At 46.9% G+C, this 15,871-nt stretch overlaps 1 protein-coding gene across 2 annotated transcripts in view; it reads right to left on the reverse strand.

The window, feature by feature from the left end:
* MBTD1 (mbt domain containing 1) overlaps positions 1 to 15,871 on the reverse strand; it is a 696,883-nt gene that overhangs the window by 584,132 nt on the left and 96,880 nt on the right. The window lies entirely within an intron of this gene.

Below are 15,871 nucleotides of genomic sequence, written 5' to 3' on the forward strand. Positions count from 1 at the left end.
GCTCACCCACACTACCACTAACAGAGCTCTTTAGGTTGTACAATGAGCCCTGTACACTTTTGGGGAACCCCTGGACTCGTGGCATACCATATATAGAACCAGCTTCTTACAACAGCCAACATGAACACACAGAATACAGCACACCTGCCGTGAGCCAATTATCCCTGAAATGAAATGGGAGCTGCACAGTCTAACTCTTCCACAGCCCCATCCCCCAGGTTCCATTATCTTCCACAGCCCCATCCCCCAGGTTCCATTATCCAATCAGGAGGCCTAAACAGTAGTGCAAAGGGAGGGCTTTAATTTCATTACAAGACCGGAGGCTACATTATGCATTAATCTTTTAATGCAGATTACAAGCAGCCGCACTACATCACAAAGAAAACAGTTCTAGAATGCAGTGAGCACAAGGTATAAATGGCATGAGGCACAAACAGACTGCCTCTTTTAAATACGGCTCGCAAGCAGATGAGTAACATCCTTTCTTCTCAGACTTAGAAAATGTTATGATCAATATGCCATACTTTTATATGCCATGTACTTATTGATTTGTTTAACATTTATGATTTGTTTAACACTTATACCCTCTCAAACTCGCTTTGCCTTCATGGCTTCTCGATTTTTTATCTAGGGGTGATCCTGGGCTTACTCTCCTCTCCCCCTCCCCTCCGACCTCCTATTATGGTCGTCGATCCTCATGTCCTCCCCTGCCCCTCAATAGGGAATTTTCTCCATTGGCTATTTTTAATATTTTGAATCTTTTACCTTGCTTCTGAAGCTTGCCTCCACTCACGCTCTCCTTCCCTAATGCGAGGCTTTAACTTGTTCCCTCAAAATACCAATATTCCCGTTTTTCTGGTATTTCAGCGATGCGCTCGCTCCTTCCTTGCGAGCGCGTCAAACCATTAGACAAAAGCACCTTAGCAACGGTGCGGTCGCGTCGTTTTGCGGCCAACGACCTTTCCTCTAATGCCCCTTCTCCGGCAGCAGCTGAGCTCGAGCGAGAGCTTCAGTTACTCTGCTCCCATCAGCTGCTGCCGGTGATCGCCTCTTTCTGCAAAAATAAAAATAAAAAAGACAGAGAGTGAATTTCAACACAGGAATACAGGAGATAATCACAAGGAACACAAAAATATATTAAGCCTTGATTTTTTTCAAACAGGGTCAAGGAACACAAATATATTAAGCCATGATTTTTTTCAAAAAGGGTCAAATTAATATACTTACTCTTGCCATCTTTTCCATATTTATCTTCAGATTACCAAAAAAAAAAAAGTAAAAAAAAAAAAAAAGAAGAGGGGGAGATATTAACCATACCTTCAAGGGAATTTAATATTATTCCTTCTGACATTAATAGCTTCACATTTACTGCCAACATGTCAGAATTTGACTCAGATGACGCCACTGCTAGTTCTCCCAATCATAACAACGATTCTTTTAAAGAATGTTTACAAAAAGAAATGAGATCTTGTATGTTATCCACTCTAAAAAAAGAGGTCATGTCTTCTAAAAGATCTCTCTCCTTCGATCATGACGACCCCCCCTACGATCTCACACTTCGTGGCAAAAGAAGCAAAAAATCAAAAAATTGCGAACATCCTTCTGATTGCACTACGGGAGGTCCTAGCACCTCATTCATGATGGGAGGCCCTCACGCCTCAAATGGTAATGGTGTCCCTCGCGGCACAAATTTGATGGGTGTCCTTAGCGGCACAAATATGACTGGTGTCCCTCGCGGCACAAATTCTAATAGTGCTCAGGATGACGCAGACACTGATTCCGAGGAAGAAAATTTTCATAATCCCTACGACGAATTTGTTCTGGATTTAGATGACCAAGACCAAGACTTTAATAACCTTGGTGATGGAGAATCACCTTCTTCCTCTGATAATGTTATCCTCAACCCTTTAGGGGAAGAAATGTTCTCCCCCCTCAATATCTCCCACCCAAATAGCTCGAAACGGTTCCCTCGGGAACACGTTTCAAAATTTATTAAAACATGGCTAAGAAACTCCCTCGAAAGAGAAACTAGGAACACTCTTAAATCTGAGTGCCCAAGACCCTCCATTCAAGATAAGGTTTCACAAACTCCTAACCTCGACCCTGACTCGATTACATTTTTATTTAAACTAGGGAAAGACCCTAGAAAAGGTCTTGAGAGAGCGCTCAAAGGCTGCCAGGATCGCCTCCTTGACATCCTCGGCCCCCTCACTAGGATTCTAGACTTAGCTGAAGAATCCCACATCTCCAATACCCCTCTCGATATCAACCTCATCCGAGGATGGAGCCAAAGAGCCATTGTCCTCCTCGGAAATGCAAATTCAAGCCTAAACATTGAAAGAAGGAGAACCATCCTTACCAAGATCAACCCTAAACTGGGTGATATAGCCGAGAAAGAACCATCTGATAACCCTAAGGCCTCCTCTTTGGTGAGGACATGATTAAATCAATAGGCAAATATGTTGCCACCTTTACCGCCCTTGATAGGGCCCAAGCAAATATGAAGCGCGTCTTTAACACCAACCTTTTTGGACAGGCTGGAAGAAGGGGCCGATCTTCTGGCCGTGGTAACCAGCGGCCATTCTCATCCTTTAGAGGTTCAGGTAGAGGCTTCTACCCATCCAACCAACAATTCTATCCTCAACGAGGCAGAGGACCACGTAACAGAGGCTACAGATCCCGTGGAAATCCCAACAACTCCAACCTTCCAAGTAAGTATTCCTCTTCCTTCCTTTTCTTCCCAAGTAGGGGGCAGACTAAAAGACTTCTACCATATATGGGAATGCCTAACTCAAGATCCATGGGTTCTCGAGACCGTTCAGGGTTTCAAAATAGACTTTATAGATACTCCCTTTCAGTCACATCTCCCAAACCCTCTATAACTTTCAGAAGAACATCAAAAGATTGTCGAAGAAGAAATCTCTTCAATGCTCCAAAAAGGAGCTATCATACAAGTACCATGGTCTTTAAAAACCTTTGTCAGCATTCTTTTCCTAGTTCCAAAGAAGGAAAAAGGATGGAGACCAGTCATAAACCTTCGGGAAGTGAACAAATACCTAGTTTACAGACACTTCAAAATGGAAGGTATTCACCTCCTCAGGGACCTTCTATTGAAAGGAGACTGGCTAGTAAAACTGGACTTGAAGGACGCTTACTTTACCATCCCCATGGCACACGAACACCAACGCTTTCTCCAATTCATCTGGAAAAAGCGTCTGTACCAATTCCAAGCTCTTCCTTTCGGTCTTTCCTCTGCCCCTTGGTGCTTTACCAAGATTATGATGACCATTGTCTCTATTCTGAGAGAGAGGGGTATTCGCCTCATCATTTACCTAGACGACATTCTCATCATGCCCCAACTCTACTCCCAAATACTGAAAGACCTCAATACCAGCATGCAGCTTATCGAAAGTCTCGGTTTCATTATAAACAGGGAAAAATCTATCCTTGCCCCCTCCAATTCTCTAGAATTCCTCGGCTTCACTATAGATACCTCGAGCTGCCTTCTTCTCCCTACCAAAAAAATAGCGAAAATTCGGAAAGAGATAAGGTACGTTCTAAAACAAGAATCACTAACCCTACGAGAATTAGCCAGACTTCCAGGCCTCCTTTCCTCCTCCATCCAAGCTATCTTTCCGGGCCCTCTGAATTACCGTGCCCTTCAGAGATTAAAAGGGAAAGCTCTCAGGTCTGGTCTCTGGTACGGAGATTCTGTGACCTTGGATCAGGAAGCCAGGTCAGAACTTTCCTGGTAGCTGGAGAACTTGGATGCCTGGAATGGAAAAGCAAACTTTGGCTCTGCCCCAGAATTTGTTCTGGAATCAGACGCCAGCCTCCATGGTTGGGGTGCTCGTCTCCTCGAAGAAAACACTGGTGGCGCGTGGTCTCTGGTGGAATCTTCAAGTCATATAAATTTCTTAGAACTTACAGCAGGTTTATACGCCCTAATGAGCTTCAAACACTCACTTCAAGGGAGATCTGTTCTTCTCAAGATGGACAACATCTCTGCAGTCTCATATATCACCCGCCTTGGCGGTACCAAACCAGCAGACCTATCCGCTTTAGCCAAGAAACTCTGGCTGTTTTGCTTAAAACACAAGATCTCTCTGAAGGCGGAATACCTTCCCGGAAAGTCGAACCTCTCCGCGGATTGGAACTCCAGATTCCTTTCAGACCGCACAGATTGGAAACTCACCGTGAATGTCTTCAATTTTCTATCTCACCTTTGGGGTCCACTGGATGTGGACTTATTCGCCAGCAGGATATCATTCCAACTCCCAAAATATTTCAGCTGGATGCCAGACCCGGGAGCTCTAGCGGTGAACGCCTTCCTCCAATGCTGTTCCAACCTTCAGGGTTACGCCTTCCCTCCCTTTGCTATGATCCAAAGGGTCTTTCAGAAGGTCAGAATAGACCAATGTTCTTTGGTTCTGATAACCCCATTTTGGCCCTCTCAGGCATGGTTCCCGACTACTCTGGAACTGTCCTGCGACATCCCCTTTCTCATTCCAGCGAGCAAGGGTCTGGTCTCAAACGCAGACGGAGAAGATCACCACCTAATTACTTCAGGGAATTTGAACCTTCTTGCTTGGAAGGTGTCAGGCAATCCAACGAATTGTCTGGCCTTTCGTCATCAGCTCTCTCTCTCCTCGGAGAATCATGGGCACCTGGAACGCACTATAGATACAATAACATTTGGAAAAAATGATTTTGTTGGTGCATGGAGAGGAACATGGATCCCTTGGAAGCTCCTATCGTCAATATAGTCAATTTCCTTGTTGAACAATTTGACAGGGGGCTATCTTATAGATCTATTAATTGCTACAGACCAGCAATCTCCGCTGGACATTCCCTTGTCAATGGTAAGACGGTAGGTAAGAACAATATTATTCGTAGAGTTATGAAAAGCATTAAACTGAAAAGACCTCCTAGACCCAAATACCAGACCATGTGGGATGTTAAAGCTATCTTAGACCTTTTCTCTTCTTGGCCTGATAATGCTAATCTTAACAGAAAATGCCTCTCCCTTAAACTTGCTACTCTTTTATGTCTAATCTCTTGTCGTAGAGTTTCCGATGTCAAATGTCTGGATATTTCTTATAGATCTTATGATAGGTTTGGAGTTAAATTTGATATATTTAGAAGGACTAAAACCATGTCAGACTCTATTTTTTATCCTTGTTTCGATCTTTGCAAAAGGCTCTGTGTCGTAGACTGTATGAGAGAATATGACTTGAGAATGAAGGACGTTCGTCCTTTAGATGCTAAACAACTCCTTATCTCCTTTGTTAAACCCTTTAAACCAGTTGCCTCCTCCTCCATTGCTAGATGGGTCAAGTCAGTTATGAATCTAGCCGGAATTGACCTTTCTAAATTCAAAGCACATTCTCCCAGAGGTGCTATGGCAAGCAAATCCTTTTGGTCTGGCGGTAAGTTGAATGAAATACTTAAAGAGGCAGATTGGTCCAATGCCTCAATCTTCGCTCACCACTACTGTAAACCTATCGAACATATGTCTGATGTTGTACTTCAGGGCTGCCTCCAGTCTTGTAATGAAATTGCGATTCTCCTATTAACATGACTAGAGAATCTGGATTTCATTAAAGACACGGAGGCTATCATTATCCCACCCCCCCCTTGGAAGGAGTACTTGTTGCATTGTTGTATTTACTACTGTATGCATTTGCCTTTAATGGTAGCTTATGACTTTCTTACCATTCTCCTCTTTCTTTTCAGATAATCCCGTTTGATTACCTACTCTCAGCTTTACCTCACTTTGGACTTCTCACTACCTTCAGTTTCAAGATCAAGTTGGATCTCATCTTTGAACTTTTATTGCTTCGTTTCATTAAAAGAGGTAGTCTGTTTGTGCCTCATGCAATTTATACCTTGTGCTCACTGCATTCTAGAACTGTTTTCTTTGTGATGTGGTGCGGCTGCTTGTGATCTGCATTAAAAGATTAATGCATAATGATAGCCTCCGTGTCATTAATGAAATCCAGATTCTCTAGTCATGTTAATAGGAGAATCGCAATTGTTGCCACTCACTCCACTTTGACGATATAGGCCAGCCCTGCCCCTTACCGTTTATTTGTATAGCGCTCTCAGAAACCACCTGGCCCACAGCATAAACGCCCCATTTTAAATATAACCACTGCCGCTTTCTCAGGCCACTCCCATCAGGCTGACATCAGTCTCCTCGCACGCAGCTCGAGGGCGAGCAATAGTCCACGCCCGGCCAGCACCTTAGCAGGAGGACTCCCACCTCACTCCTTCCTCAAACAAATTAACAGAGTGTGTAATCAGCACGAAGCAGTGAGCACTTCATTTGAAGTTCCTCCATGGTGTATATTATCTCCCTTCTATCTCCTGCACGATGACAGTAGGACAATGCCCATATTGCCTGTTAACACCAGACTCCCCTAGTCACTATACCTTGTGACTAGAAAGATTTTTTCGGAAAAAAAACTTCCAAGCCCAAAAGTAGATGTCCGGAGTATGCAGAGCAGCTACTTTCCATAACCATTGTCCAGCCACATCTTGCACTACTCTGTACTACCTTTCATCTCTGCCCATTTTATCCCACGATTTGTATGAGAACACTTTCCACTTTGCCTAACATGCACCATATCGCTGAGCACCAAATCCCAACCCTACATCTTTTTTCGCACTTCATCCATATTGTTTGCTATTCTCCACTGTAGGAAGCTGGCTCTGTATATACTATACTAAAGTGAGGTATAGTGTGCACAGAGTCCAGTGGAACCCAAAAGGTAGGCAGAGGTAAAGTTAGATAGCACCTCACTCTCTATTTGTGGTAGTGTGGTCGAGCAGTAAGGCAGTATCAGAGGACAGTGTTAAGTATTTTTTGTACACACTCAGTCAGCAAATTAATTCACACTATCAAAGACTGAACTCAGACCAAATGTTTTTGTATAAAAATATTCTTTTATTTTCTAGAACCAAGCAAGCCTGGCACAAGTAAGCAATAAATACTCTACAGTATTAATGCAGTTTGTAAACAGTTTGAATTGTAATTGTATATGCACTTTGTTTTGACAGCATGGTTGCAGAGAAATGCAATACTTTGTAAATACAGTACATAGACTTGATTGGGCTTTTCAGTAAAATACCACGGAAGTTACTTTTGTTTTTTGTTTTTTAATATTTTTATTAACATTTTCAATGAGTATCAATGCTGCAATACCACACGTTTTCATTGCTGCATACATCACAATAACGAACCAAAGCTGAAGTATGAAGTACAAAAATTTGACCACCTCTATTTTGGGTTTTTCTTTTGCACCCTCATCTCGGCCCACATTTATATACAGTGTACGAACATCTTCTGTTGACATCTTATCTAGTCAGTATCTTCTGATAAAGAGTCTTCCTGCGGGGGATCACAAATGTTTCCCCGATATGAATTCCACTTTCCCCATATTCGTGTCCATCTTTTAGGGCATCTCCTATGCACGTATACTGATTTTTCAGTCACCATTAAGTCGTCCATATCTCAACACCATCTACCCACCGTGGGGGTCTGTCTGGCACCCCATAATTGTGCTATGTTCCTTTTTGCTAATGTCATACCCAACGCCACCCAAGTTTGAGCCGCATGATTAAGATCAGTCGGCTCCCAGATGTTGAGTAAACATCTTTTCGGTTCCGGTCCAATTGCTATTCCTGTTACCTGAGAAATTGTGTGCCTGATTGCTTTCCAGTACACCGTTATTTTTACGCATTGCCAGATTGTATGTCAAAATGTGCAGTGTTCTCCACACCGCCGGAAGCAAAGTGGTGTGTCTGTCTTGTGTAATTTATACAGCAGTGTTCTGGTATAATAGGTGTGGTGTAGAACCTTCATTTGTATTAGCTTGAATCTGGAGGGGATCGCTACCTCTTTAGGAGACGTCAGTGCTTCCTGCCAGTCTGCCTCATCTAGTTCAACCAGGTCAGCCTCCCATCTAGTTTTCAGGATTACTGTCGGGTCCAGTTGGTTGTTGATTATTTTCTTATGAGTCCATGAGATGGCTCTTATCGTCATATGATCAGTGAGGAGTCTATCTTCTAGGGGTGACGACTCTGGTGGTTGTGTGCCATGTGGGATCAATGTCATGAGTGTGTGTCTAATTTGCATGTATCTGTCAGCCTCCGAGTTTGCTAGGCCATAGGATTGTTGTAGTTGTGGAAACTGGATGGTCTCACCTTTTTGCCATAGGTCCCCAATCTTTGAGATGCTTATTACGTCCCATTGCCTAAAGCCCTTGGTATTGCGTAACTTGCCTAATTTGCTCGTGTCCCACAGTGGCGTCGCCTGCGTCAGGACTCCCTCCTATCCCAGCTCTCTTTGAGCCTCATGCCATACCCTGATTGTGTGCGCTGTCGGCCCTGTTAGATTCTTTGTTTTATTTTTATTGTATAGTTCCCCCAGCATACCGTTCATACCGAAGAGATGTCTGTCCATGCGGTAAGCCGGTTCCTCCTGAGCAGCGTGAAGCCATTGATTTATTACCGCCAATTGAGATGCCCAGTAGTATGTTTTGATAAGGGGGGAGCGCTATGCCTCCATCGTACCAGCTTTTGACCAGCTTATGCATAGCAGTACGGGTTGCCTTACCATCCCAAAATAGTTTATTCACTTCATTGTTAATTGCTATGAAGTACGTCGGTGGGGTCGGAAATGGCGTATTTTGTAGGATATAGAGAAATCTAGGGAGCGCCATCATTTTAAAGAGGGCTGCCCTGCCTAACAATGTGAGTGGTAGGGACCGCCAGTGGAGTACATCTCGTCAAAAACGCGCCAGAGGTTTCATGAGATTTTCTGCAATAAAGTGTGTGTCTTGATACGTTATATAAATACAGAGGTATTTAAACCCTTCCTGAGCTATTTGTATGTCACACTTGCGCGGGAGTCGTGGGGTATCCCCCGAGAGTATGAAAATATGTGATTTCATCCAGTTTATAGTGTATCTTGACACTCGCCCAAAAGCCGCACAAATATCCAGGAGGCAGTTAAGGGAGCGGGAGGGCGAGGCCAGATCTAGGAGCACATCGTCGGCATAGAACGAGATGCTGTCCTCCCAGTCCAGTGTCCACTTGAGCCCACGGATTACCGGGTCTTGCCGAATCCATGCCGCCAGTGGTTCTAGTACAATTGTAAATAATATCGGTGATAAGGGACACCCCTGCCTTGTCCCTTTACTCAACGGGAAGGTTGCCGAGATGCGCCCATTTGCCACCACTTGCGCCATTGGCTTCGTGTATATTAGTTTCACCCATCGTATGAATTTGGTTCCGAAGCCCAAATGATGGAGGACCGCGAACATGTATGTAAGGCTAATATTGCCAGAGTCAGTTCATCTTGCGTGAGATCTGTCTCCAGTGATTGTGCTGCCTCTTGGGTTAGCCTTGGCATTTTAATATCTTTTAGAAAGGCTATCTTCTCCTCCACTGTGATAGTGGCTATGGGTGTATAAATGTGCTCATAATGGGTCGCTAATTTGTCGACTATGACCTGTGGGTCTGAGATCATCACACCTTGTTGTATTTCTAGCTGCGCTATCCATCTACTGGCTTTTTCCTTTTTGTCCAGCCAGGCCAGTAGATTTCCTGCCTTATCACCTTGTTCGTAAATGGTGTGCTGCGGGGCCGTGAGTCTGGATTTTGTTTCCTCCCACAAATAGGTTTTTATAATCCTGTTGTGCTAACTGAAGCTTGTGGGTGGTGTCCTCGTTAATATTTGAGGCGTGATCCACTTCTGCCCTTTCTAACTGGTGTTCTAATGCTTGGGTTTGTTGGTGTTGTTGTGTCTTATGATGTGTCACCAATGAGACAGCCTGGCCATGTAGGACCGTTTTGTATGCTTCCCACAGTGTCGTTGTTGCAGTCACTGAGTGAACATTTTCCTCAAAGTACCGTTTCGTGGTTATGATCAATTTTTTCTTAATTTCTTTATTCTTTAAATAGTGTGGGTATATTGGGAAGAGTCTGCGTCTACCCGGGATGAAGGAAGCATAGGTAAGCAATACTGGTGAGTGGTCCGATATACCCCTAGGCAGGTGTGCTATATCTAGTACCCTCTCCATCCCCGCCGCCAGCGTAAATATATAATCAATTCTTGACAGACTGTTGTGTGCCCCTGAGTGGAAGGTATATTGGTGCTCGTGAGGGTGCTTAGTTCTCCAAACATCGCGTTAATGAAATCCTTCAGTCTGGGATAGGGGCTGCCGGAGTCCCTGGTGGGTCTGCTATCCATGGGTGCATCAATGACTGCATTGAAGTCCCCCCCCCCTACAATAAGTTCTCCCTGCGGAAGTGCGAGCAGGAATTTGCCTAGGTCTGGGAGGGTGGAGTGGTGTAAACCAGGTGGGATGTAGACCAATACCAGATTATATGGTTTCCCTTCCCATTGGCATGCAACTGCGGCAAATCTACCATGGCCGTCTGTCCAGGACTTTATTATTATTAAGGGGCATCGTTTCTGTTTTAGGACTCCTACTCCTCTAGAGCCTGAAGTGAATTCGGAATGCCCTGCCATTTTGTATCCTCATCTGTCTAGGGCCTTACAGGTGGAGCCTGTCAGGTGCGATTCTTGTAGCAATGCCACTGCCAGTCCCTTTCTCTTGACATATTGCAGGACCAGACCCCTCTTTATCTTGTCCCCCAACCCATTCACATTCCATGACATCATGGTGAGGTGTACGAGTCTTCCATTACTGTCTATAGTTTGTGTGTTGTCGACCATCATTGGTTACGTTTGTAGTCTTGTGTTTGATTACCTCGCTATGGAGCGTGTATTTGTTGTGAAGCGTGTATGCGTTACTGTTAGTTCGTATTGTCACGTGGTCTGTGGTATTCAGCTGAACCAATTCAAACAACACCCCTGTAACGGATCCCTACCCCCTCCCTGCTTCCCTACCCACCTCCCCAACTGAGCAGAGTGCTTACTCCCCATAACTTTCTACTTGCGTGCTGAGGGGGAGAGCCATTCGCGACCAGTCTCGATCCCTCCCAACGTGCCATGGCATGTCCACGACTTCATATATAGCATTCAGTGACATCGTCGCCGTAGTCCACCAGCATCTGCATTAGTATCTTTATTTTCGAGGTGAGGTCTGTTTCCCAGTTCTGCATCGGAGTTGACACACTCCACTCTTATTTTGAAAACCTTTTCCTGCTGGGGATGGCCCTGGTTCTGGTACCTGTGTCTGATCGATTCAGTCTCAATCGGAGTCTCCCTGTACTTTCTGGGTCGTTCCATCACCAGTGGTTCTCTTGTGTGGTGATTCAGAGTCTGCTGACCTCTAGGCCGCCTGTCTGTGTCTCTGTTCTGATCACAGGGGTCCCTGGGCTTTGCGCCATCCTTCTAGCCAGTCCGAGGCTTCCTGCGGCGACGTAAAGAACCAAGTCTTTCCCTCCGCCTCAACTCTCAGTTTCGCGGGGAAGAGCACTGCATATTTGAGTTCTCTATTCCGGAGCTCTTTTTTCACCTCCAAGAAGTCACGCCATTGCTTTATTACTAGCGCCTCATAGTCTGGGTACATCGCTATCTTGCTGTTGTCAACCAGTAGTGGGGGTGCTATACGTGCTGCCTGCAGGATAGCGTCTCGGTCGCGGGAGTTGAAGATCCGAGCAAGTATAGGCCTGGGTGGGGCTCCTGGCTTTGGCCTCCCACCCGGTACTCTGTGGGCGCATCCCACCGAGAAGAAGCTGGATAATCCTTTTGGTTGCAGTTGAGTAGTTACGATTTCTTCCACAAAGAGGTCTAGAGCCGGACCGCGCACACTTTCCGGCACCCCCACCAGGCGAATGTTATTGCGTCTGGAGCGGCCTTCCTGGTCGTCAAGTTTCGCCTCCAGTAGTTTGTGCGCCTTTTCCAGAGTCTGTACTTGTCTTTGTAGCGTCGCTGTATCTGTGGAAAGAGTTGTCATCGTGGATTCCACCTCTTTTAGTCTGTCACTTATTTTAGAACCGTCCGCACGGAGCAGTGTGATCTCTGTAGAAATCGTGCCAATTGATGTCTGCATTTGGTTTAGCGTGTGCATTATGTCATGTAGGGTTAGTTCTTTAGGTTTTCCTGATGGAGCGTCGTCCTCACCCCCTTTTTGAGTCTCTGGGGTCTGTGGTTTGTCGACACGGTAGGCGTATTTGGCTAATTTATTCACTTGCGTCGCACGCTGGCCTCTGCCTCCCATGGCTGCAAGACGGGCTGGCAGGTTCAACAGCTATGCGGTAGGGTGATCGGTAATCACCGCTGCCAGACTGTGAATGAATTTCACAAACGGCCTTTTGGTTTTCCCGCCTATCACCTCCGCCGATGCAAAAAAGTTTAGTCCCGGAAGTGCACTACCAGAAAGGCGCCAAACTGCGTCCGGAGCTGCAGGCGCAGCGTTGGCCGGGTGTTGCTTGTCTTGCGCTAACGGCTCTGAAATACCTCGCTGTATCTATGTTTGCAGCGAGGCAGCGCGGATGGGGTTCTATGTCTCGTAGCTCCCCAAACTGTGGGAGGGTGCTTTTGGTCCCAGCACGCGTGTACGGTGTACAATCAATAGTTATAATACTCCTCCAGTAGGTGTGTGCGCCTTCTCGGAGGACCGCGGCCAGAGTGCCGTCCCCCTGGGGCACCGGGTGACTGGAAACACTTGGGTTTGACTATTAGATTAAGGCTTGTGTTACTAATCTTTGCAGGCTATTGATATAGCGTCATATGTTCATGCATTGCCGTAATATTTGCTAGGTTTCAGGTTCTATTACATGTCGCGGCTGTGTAATCTGGAGCAGGAAAGGAGTTTCACCTTCTTTGTTGTTCCCTCATCTTCGGGTCTTCTCCACTGCTATTTCGATCGGAGATCGGTGTCGGCCCTCCGCCACTAGCCGTTCTTCACTCCCGCCGTTTGTCTCTGTGGCCCAGGCCCCACACACCAGCGCGTGAGGTCTTGGCCCGCCTGCAGCCTGTTTTGGCAGCAATACCCTTTCCACAGTCGACAATCCTGGCGGAATCACCTTACTGGGCGTCGGGTTGATGTATGTGTTTGGAGCGCGGGTTCGACTTGGGGTCCGCGACCCGCCCCCTTGCTGGTGCCTCTGTTCATACGGCAAGTCCATAGCGGTGATGGATGTTCAAGTGGACCCCCTGTGTCGCCCGTTGGCCTTTCCGCCTCCGGTGTTCTGGCACCTCAGCTTTGCCGGTGCCCCGTGTCTTTGTCCATAGTTGCCGGCATACTACCTCTCCGGGCGCCGCGTTTCCTTATGGGAGTCCCCGGCTGCCAGTCCGCATGTAGGCCCCAGTCACCTCACTCAGTGCAGTGCTCCCTCCGCTTATGTAACGTTCCCGAATCGGCAGCGATGCAAGCTGGTATCTTCCGGCGTCCGATCCCGGTGTCAAAGTTCACCGTGTTGCTGGATTTATGTCAGGATTGCTGGAGAGAGACGCTGGCTATCTCGGTGCTCTCCTAGCCTGCGCCCATCGATGTCGGCTGCATGCCACGCCCCTCAGGAAGTTACTTTTTAGATTACTTTTCTTACTCAGAGTAGTATACCTGGATGCTACTCTGGGATTTCCTATAAAGAGGTAAGTAAAATAGTTTTTGTTAAATAGTAAATTTTAAGGAATTTCTTTATGTTTTCAAACTCCACACACAGTCTTTTCCAAGAAAAACAGTCAATGTTATCCTATGGAGGAAAATAGTGTTATCAGTTTTGTGGTAAGTATTTGGTAGTGGGAGTTGAGGTTCTGGGGGTATACTCAGGGGTCCCCCAGAGTCAAGGATGCACTCTTGTTACACCCTCAGTGGCTGGGTGCAGAGTGCTGAGACCCAATGTTATCCAAATGGGATAAGGGGCCTCTGATTGGTGGCTGCAGACGAGCAGGCCACTTGGTTGTGGGAGCAAAGCTCCTGGATTTTAGCATGGAGCAAATGGGGAAACAAAGTAGCACCAAAGGTGCACCCTCAGCGGCACTAAGGCGGCCGTGTGCAGGGTGCTGTTTCAACGTCGGGCTTCCTGTTTGCAATGGGGAACCTCCGGTTTGCATAGGCACTGCAGGCTTGGGGACGAAGGTCTTCGGGGTGCGACCACCACTTCGAGCGGTAAGTTGGGAAGTTAGGGGTTGGTTAGGCACAGTCGGTTTGGCCACCCAAAGCCGGAGGGCATCGGGTGCATGGGGAGCCTTTTGGGGTTGGATCTTCTTACCAGCTCCTGATCGCGGTTGGTGGGACCTTCTGGATTTAGGCTGCAGGTGTCAGCTTGATAAACTTTAAAGCTTTATAAACCTCCCTAATAATAGGTGTCAGCTTGAGGCAGGTCAGGGGTCGGCGGATCTTGGGTTAGGATCGCGGGGGGGCCTCCTCATGGTGTTTGCCCACTCGAGCTCAGGCTGCGGACAGCCGGTGCAGATAGGGGCGGATCCGCGGTGTCCGGCCCGAACCAGAGGTTGCAGATGGACAAATCCAGTGTTCACGGAAGTCACAGTCTTTGAGATTGAAAACAGGCAGTTCCTCCGGAGTTTTTGAAGTTGCTGGCTGCCGGACACACCGGGGTTTCGCAGGAGCAGTTTCGAGGTGGAGACAGGCCGGCTGTTCAGTCCTTCTTCTTCACTTGTAGTTTCTTCTTGTCTGAGGAAGCAAGGTTCAGGGGTGCCCCTAAATACTAGATTTAGGGGCGTTACAGGTAGGTAAAAGGTAGGGACCAGTGGGTCGCTTCCCTGGTGTGGGTACACCCCCTATTATGCCATTCTCCAGTGGGAGGAGGGAATGAGCCTGTCTCTGGTTGGCGGAGTCCCTCCATCTGCAAGATGGCGGGGACTAAGTTGTGCTTTAAATTGCCTCCCCCACCTGAAGGGTGGGGGGAGTTGGCAGAGGTGGGCACACCTCTCTTCCTCACTTGTTTTTCCCGCAAGTTCTCCTGCCCAAAGTGGGGGTCAGAACCAGTGGGGACCAGTTGCTGAAAGCAGCAAGTGGCCTGGGAAAGCTCACAAAGGTGGCAAGCCTTTGAAGCTTCCCCTTTGTGAACCCTGCCCATCCTGGGGGAGGATGCTTGGCACCTCGCCCCAGGATGTGGATTGTTTCAGGCCCCAGAGAGCAGTAAGCTCTCGACCCAGGGGTCCAGAAACATGTCTGGTGGTGGCAGCTGAAAGCAGCCACTCAGCTTGGACACTAGTGGTAGGTTAGTTTTCAGGGGACATCTCTAAGATGCCCTCTGTATTTCCTTTTTACATTAAATCCCACACTGGCATCAGTGTGGGTTTAATGTGCTGAGAAGTTTGAAATAAAACTTCTCCGTTTTCAGTGTAGCGATTATGGTGCTATGGAGTTCATAATGACAAACTCCCAGCAACATATACTCTTAATGGCAGCACTGCACTTACAATGTCTAAGAATGGCCTTAGACACTGTAGGGCTACAGGGCTCATGCACCTGTACCCTCACCACTGGTATAGTGCACCCAACTAGAGGGGTGACTGATCTATGCCAGGGCAGTGGGTTGTAGGCATGGCACACAGAAATGTGTGCCATGTCGACTGTTCACTTTGTTCTGCACCAAAATGAGCAGCCTTGAAAGGCAATGTGTGAGTGTAAGGGTACAGGACCTCTAAGGGTGGCCCAATAAGTGCTGCAGCCCTTAGAGGCCTTTTCTGGTCACAGTGCCCTGGGTACCTGTGGTACCATTTACCAGGGGCTGACCTATGGCCAGAGATGACAACTGGGTTTAGGCTTCAATGAAGTTTTAGGGAAAGAACATAGGCCCTGGGTACCTGATTAGCAGGAACCCAGGGCACACTCAGTCTAAGCACATCAGCAATTCAGCAAAAAGTGGTGGCAACCATGCAGAAAGAGAGCACTTTCTCACATCCATTAATGCCCCTTTCTGA

The sequence above is a fragment of the Triturus cristatus genome, chromosome 7 (genome assembly GCF_964204655.1).
Source record: "Triturus cristatus chromosome 7, aTriCri1.1, whole genome shotgun sequence".
Lineage (NCBI taxonomy): Eukaryota > Metazoa > Chordata > Amphibia > Caudata > Salamandridae > Triturus > Triturus cristatus.